Source organism: Lathyrus oleraceus, chromosome 3 (assembly GCF_024323335.1).
Source record: "Lathyrus oleraceus cultivar Zhongwan6 chromosome 3, CAAS_Psat_ZW6_1.0, whole genome shotgun sequence".
Lineage (NCBI taxonomy): Eukaryota > Viridiplantae > Streptophyta > Magnoliopsida > Fabales > Fabaceae > Lathyrus > Lathyrus oleraceus.
Genome location: NC_066581.1, coordinates 495,502,406 through 495,508,009, shown reverse-complemented (window position 1 = coordinate 495,508,009; position 5,604 = coordinate 495,502,406). Strand labels below are relative to the sequence as shown.

Sequence of the window (5,604 nt, the reverse complement as noted above, 5' to 3'; positions counted from 1 at the left end):
TTAAGTTGTTCGCCAGTGTGTATGTTCTGGTTTAAGAAATCTTTATTGGTTTGTTGTTGGGAAGCTATAAAATTTTCCATCATGATTTCCAAGTTGTATTTTCTAGGGGTATTATTGTTAGGATTCTGTTTCTGATATCCCGGAGGTATAGATGGGGCTTGATTTGGAGACTGTCCAGGTGCGTATAAAGCATTATTACTCTTATATGAGAAGTTTGGATGGTTCTTCCAATTTGGGTTATAGGTATTCGAATAGGGGCTTCCTTGAGCATAGTTTACTTGCTCTGTTTGGATTCCAGTCAAGAGTTGACATTCCGCAGGAGTGTGGCCTTGGATTCCACAGACCTCGCAATTCTGAGTTATAGCAACCACGGCTGCTGGAGGTGATACGTTTAAACTTTCAATTTTCTGGACCAAAGCATCCACTTTTGCATTGACGTGATCAAGGTTACTTATCTCGTACATGCCAGTTTTCGGTTGAGGTTTTTCCACATTCGTTCGTTCGGTTCCCCACTGATAGTGGTTTTGGGCCATGCTTTCGATAAGCTGGTAAGCATCAGCGTAAGGTTTGTTCATTAGTGCACCACCTGCAGCGGCGTCTATTGTTAACCTTGTATTGTATAAGAGACCATTATAAAATGTGTGAATTACTAACCAGTCTTCCAAACCATGGTGTGGGCAAAGTCTCATCATGTCTTTGTATCTTTCCCATGCTTCGAAAAGAGACTCGTTGTCTTTCTGTTTAAATCCGTTTATCTGGGCTCTTAACATAGTTGTTTTGCTTGGCGGAAAATATCGGGCAAGAAAAACTTTCTTTAACTCGTTCCATGTGGTGACTGAGTTGGAAGGAAGAGATTGAAGCCATCTTCTAGCGCTATCTCTTAATGAGAAAGGAAAAAGACGAAGTCGAATTGCCTCTGAAGTGACACCATTAGCTTTAACAGTATCAGCGTATTGGACAAATACGGATAAATGAAGGTTTGGATCTTCGGTAAGATTTCCAGAGAATTGGTTCTGTTGCACAGCCTGCAACAGTGAAGGTTTAAGTTCAAAGTTGTTTGCTTCGATTGCGGGCGGAGCAATACTTGAATGCGGTTCATCTTGCGATGGAGCGGCGTAATCTCTAAGAGCACGAGCTGGTTCTGCCATCTCGGTTAAAGAAGGAAAAATGTTTTTGAAATCAGGAAGGTTTATAGGAGGGAGATTGTTTTCAGCACGATATTCCCGAATTCGTCGTAAGACTCGGAGATATAGTTCGATATCGTTGATTCGTAAATAGAGCGGTTCGCCTTGAGAGCGAGTGCGTGGCATACAAATCAACGAAAGAAAGAAAATAGAAGGAAAAGAAACCTTAGTCTCTACAGCGTAACGGAAGAGTTACGATATCGATTGAATAAAAGTCCCCGGCAACGGCGCCAAAAACTTGATCGCTCGACTGGGTGAGTCGAGAATGGGATACAAACTGCAAGTGCACAGTTCTATCGCGTAGTTTTAAAAGATATCGATCCCACAGGGACTTATGAATCGATATACCGTTATCTAAGGTTACTACGTAAATCTAAGGTGAAAATGTTTGATTGTTTGGGAAAAACTAAGAGCTAAACTAATATCTAGATTAAATATTAATAAGACGGATATCGGTATGTAGTTCGTCAAAACTAGGGAATCAAGTCTTTGTCGGTTTCTTGGTTTTAAAATGAATCGTTTCGGTTAACTTTATTGGTTAAAGGTTCTATCTCAAACTCTCGCTCTGTTGAATAAACCATGATTTTATATTAATGTTGCTGTCACTTATAATTAAGTCAAAAACCATATTTTGAAAACAATAAAGTTGCAGAAACTCTTTTTAAGAAAATACTGACCGTTTTAAACACCCTTATCTCAAACTCTCGCTCTGTTGACTTAGGTTATATAATTAAATCCAAATGCTTAACTCTCGTCCTCACATTCAATCTTTAAAAATACTTTTTGGAAAAGGTCAGAATTTAATTAACTCTAAAACTTGCTCTCGCCCTGATCTAGAATTAATGCCTAACTTACACTGTCCAGTTAAAATCTCAAACTCTCGCTCTATTGATTTTAACTTCTTTATGTCTTTTACTTTTGTAAAAAATCTTGTTATTAAACCTGTAAGTTGAGACCGTAAAAAGATTGATTTTGATTTTAAGTTTAGGTAGACCGACTCAGTCTTGATCCCTTATTCTGCTTACTTTACATACCGATACCTAGGCAAATTAGCCAGACATGCTAAATAAATAAGAATTTATATCATGCATAAACAGACTCATTCCAGGCAGATAATATAGATAAATAATAAAACAAAATATTAAATAATGGTTAAAGAACCTGAATGCGTAATACAATGGTCTTGAACACTCCACCACAAGCCGGTAGGATTTGTTCTTGGATTCTTCAATTAAACAGTAAATTAAATCAAGGAAATAAAACTGGAATATAACGTAAGGTTAAATCCAGTATAAAGTTGCACAATAGTTTCCGGTGTAGAAACTATTATGCGAAAAATATCTAAAAGCTAAAACTGGAAAGGTAAATTTGCAAGGGAAAAAGAATGTAAAGCTTGCAAAAGAAATAAATAAAGTAAACAATGCTGGAAAAGAAAAATAAGCAAAAGGCGTGAAAAGAAAATTTGGCAGAGCTTCGGCAATGTGAGCGTGAAAAAAACTGGTCCCCCTTTTAGGTTTGTGAGATGGCTATTTATAATAGTGTTGGTAACTGCATTCCGTTTCTCCCATTCTTCAACGTGGCTACATGCGCGGCGTGGATATAGGAGACCAACTTCTCAACGTTCCTCTTCAAGTCTTTCTGAGGGCGTGACTTGCGCCAAAAAGCTAGTGGAATGGTGTGACGCTCGTCACACCATGTGTGACGCTCGTCACAGTGGTGCTTCTAGTGTGACGCTCGTCACAACCCTTGTGACGCCCGTCACAAGCACAACGTGCGCTTTCTTTGGGCTGGGCTTGGTCTTTGATATTTGTTTCCTTTTTACTCCTTTCTACACCTCCTTTTCTTCCCTTTTTCACTTTTGCTTCAAAATGGATACCTGACATAAATAGTAAGGAAATACTGCATAATATCTGATAAAATGAGATAAACTAAAGTAAATGATAATATAATCTAATTGAATTAAGTCTTAAAATGTGATATAATTTCGTGTTATCAATTGGCAAAGAGGTTATTGATGATTTTTGCGTTGTCGTTGAACGTAGGCACTTCTTGTTTACTTTACAAACAAAGTTTAAGAACGCAATCAAGGAGTAGCAAAGCAACTACAGGGGAAAAGCCATGTGAAACAAAAACCAAAGTAGCTTATCAATAATTGATAGAAAACATGATATGCATAATGTGAAAATATGTATAATCGTAGCGGTAGGAGTTATGATAGATCATGAATTATGACAATGGCAAACACTTGCCTCCTTATGCTTCAATCGCGATGCAAATGGTCAATCTAATAATTAAGTTATCACAATAGTGTAGAAAATGTGTTGCCCATGAAATAATGTACAATAACATATGTCTAATATTGGTTTAAGACCGACAGTTCGGATATTCCGGTGATGGACGACTGCCTATGACTGAATGTTCTGTGTTAACATTAAACCGGGTTAGCGCTCATGGTGGATGAATCCCTAAAACAAAACATATGCCAGAGAGCTCTGGTACCAACTTAAACTTGATATTGGTTTACAAAAGAACTACAAGTCTATACATACTAGAGGCTAAGCAATTGTAGAATCATATGATATCAAAATAAAATAAGATACCAAGGAATACAAAATCCTACATAATAGTTATATGATAAATACAAAATGTATTTACAATTAACAATAAAATTCTCCTCTCTTTTCTTAAAGTATGTATTCGTTGAGATCAAAAACTGACAGAAAAATATAGTATGGATTTACGCTTCCCATTTACTTCTCTAAGTCAATACACTTCATGCAAACCCTCTAAACCTCTTGGTTCTCTACTTACATTACCTTCCACTATTTTGCCTTGAGAAAATACACTCATCAAGTTATGATAAAGACAATTCAATAATCCCAACACTTATTATCATTCATCATCAAAACTTATTGTAGAGTTTTAAATTAGGCAAACTTTCATAGTTAGAGGACAATGTAACAACTAATTTGTACCATGTTAGAGGATTAGAATAATTATTTATTATCAGGTACCTCCACTAGAAATATTACTACAACTTGGTATCTTCAACATCACAACTTGATACCTTCTATGTTTTTTCAGTCTTTTCCATTAAAACCATTGCACCTTTTTTCCTTTTCATTCTCTCACATGTTCCTCACTTAGGTTTTCTTTGACTGCTTTTAACTCTGAATGTACAACTATTGCCTTGTTATCCGAATTTTTGTTTATCTTCAGCTACAAGGTTAATGCTAAGAAAGTATATGACAGATGAGAAAATAGTGGTTTTATAAGAAGAAATAGGGCATTACAGCATATAAAATTTCATTATCATCAAAAACCCATCAAATAAAATAGGGCATTGCATACAAAGTCATACAATAGGTGTTCCATCCCTATGGTGCCTAGCACAAAACCCGCCATGCACTACGCCAAAAACTGGAATAGACAGCGCACCTTAGAGGGCGCTTTGTTACAAAAGCGCTCTCTAAAGTGAAGCGAAAAATAAGGGGCAATAGACAGCGCACTTTAGAGATCCTGTCTATAAAATCTTTGAAACAATTGGCAACAACCATCCTTCCATTTCTTTGCAGCAGAAGCAAGTATATAATCTTTGTCACGCCCACCATCAACAACAAAATGACGCTAACCATCAGAATAAAAATTAGTTGACAAAGCAAATAATAATCACAATGAAATTAATTTAAAAAATATATACTTGTTTATCAATGATACCTTTATCTTTGAATCATAAAACTTTTTTTCTATCCACCGGAATATCCCTCCAATTCTCGAACATTATGGGAATGTCTTTAAACATTCTAATAATTATACCCAAATACCCTACTAACAAACCAGCAATTGGTCCTACTGCATGATGAGTCTTATCCCATTCAAGTATTATCCATGTTGCATCAGAGTCTGATTTTGCAGCCAAGTCTTTCACATATAAATGTGTGTTTAAAACATAAATCTCCTCATCTATCATATAAAAAAATAAACAAATTAATGTCATAACTCAACTATGTAAAAAAATTAAATTATTTACAGATACGTTAACCTTAAATTACTTACTGATAACATTTTACATCCCAATATTCAAATCTAGCGACTCGAACAACATCTTCAGCCCCATCTTCTATGACAACATCTTCAGCCTCGTTTGCTACCACAATATTCTCGGTCTCATCTCCTACCACAACATTTTAGGTCTCATCTTCTACCACAACATCTCCATCCTCATCTTCTACCATAACATCTTTAATTGTAGTTTGGATTGGCGGATGGGTTATTGTAGTTTGGATTGGCAAAGAGGTTATTGATGATTTTTGCGTTGTCGTTGAACGTAGGCACTTCTTGTTTACTTTACAAACAAAGTTTAAGAACGCAATCAAGGAGTAGCAAAGCAACTACAGGGGAAAAGCCATGTGAAACAAAA

General features: G+C 36.1%; 1 pseudogene; it reads left to right on the top strand.

Moving 5' to 3' along the window:
• Positions 1–663: 663 nt before the first annotated feature.
• On the top strand, positions 664–763 carry LOC127133871 (uncharacterized; annotated as a pseudogene).
• The last annotated feature ends 4,841 nt before the right edge of the window (positions 764–5,604 follow it).